Source organism: Plasmodium gonderi, assembly GCF_002157705.1.
Source record: "Plasmodium gonderi DNA, contig: Pgo-contig_635, whole genome shotgun sequence".
Classification (NCBI taxonomy): Eukaryota; Apicomplexa; class Aconoidasida; order Haemosporida; family Plasmodiidae; genus Plasmodium; species Plasmodium gonderi.
In genome coordinates, this window is record NW_021629438.1 from 4131 (window position 1) to 5663 (window position 1533).

The following is a 1533-nucleotide window of genomic DNA, read 5'->3' on the forward strand; positions in this document are numbered from 1 at the left end:
TAAATTAGCTTTTCCTTTTGTGTTATTATTCGTTATTTAAATTATTACTTTTTCTATTTTTTGGACGTCTTCAGAATTTGGGATGCTTTTAATCATATCATTGATATTTTTATTTATGCCATCAATAAATGAGTTCATTTCTCCATATAAATATAGAAAAAAAAGAAGACAACATATCTTATAATTAAGAACTTATTAACGAAGCTATATTAACTTAATTTATTTTTTATATATTTGATATCCTTAAGTTATTAATGTGTTTGAACAGTGAAATAAAAATTATTATAAAGATAAAGGCATGTAATATTTTTCTAATATAACATTTACATTTAATTTATAAATATTATTTTATATAAAATGTTGTAATTTATATTTTCTGGAATAATAATATTATCATATTTTTTTTATACTCCTAAAAAAATATATCTATGTATATACATGAATATTACACAATATTATTGTATATACTTTTTTACTTATATATTCAAAAACCTATATAATTTAAAAAAAAAATTTCACTCATTCTAATTGATGCAATTATATTTTACATACATTAAAATATCTCTTTATAACTTTTATATTATCACATTAACAAAGAATGAAAATATTATTATAATAATAAGAACTGTTTTTCAAAATCTTATTTATCATACAAATTTTAGTTTTGTTTTAAAGAACGCATAATATATTTTCCTCCTATATTTTAAATGGTTAAAATATATATGTCCCTTTTTTTGTGAATTCTTATATTCAAAAAAAATAATAAATTGATTTAATTATAATGTATTATATGAAATAAATGTTACCCATTATTTTAATGATAAAACATGAAACCTTTATTTGATAATATCGTTAAACTTTATTTAACTGTACATGATATTTTATACTTCTTATAACTGTAAAAGGGTTTGTATTTACATAAAAAATATATTCTATACTACTACTTATTTTCCTTAGATATTTTCATTTGAAATAAAAGTTTAATTTACATTAAAAACGTAGTTTCTTCAGCATATTAAATAGAAAATAAAATAATTTAAATTGAATATACATATCCATAATAAATATATTAAAATTATTTTTTCACATCATAGAAAAATACATACTAGGTTAGTACATATAATAAATCTTTTCATATATTTGATCATGTTATGTTAATTCAAAGGGAAATATATATATTTTACAATATTTATTCCTCAACGTATTTTTAATATTAATAATGGATTATATATTTTAATGTGTAATATATACATAAAAGTATAAATTATTTATTTTAATAATACTTTCGTGTACTTATTTTACCGTATATTATGATAAAATATGTATATTAATATATTAGTTGCAATTCCTATTTATTTTTCATTGATTTAAAAACGTCAACAGCAAATTATATAGTATACATATAAATAGATTTACAATCTAGAAAACATTTTTTTTTGAGATTTATAATTAATAAAAGAAATATGAAGAATATATTTTAGTTTTATTTAATTTTAGATTGATTTATTATTCATATAAAATATAATTATAATA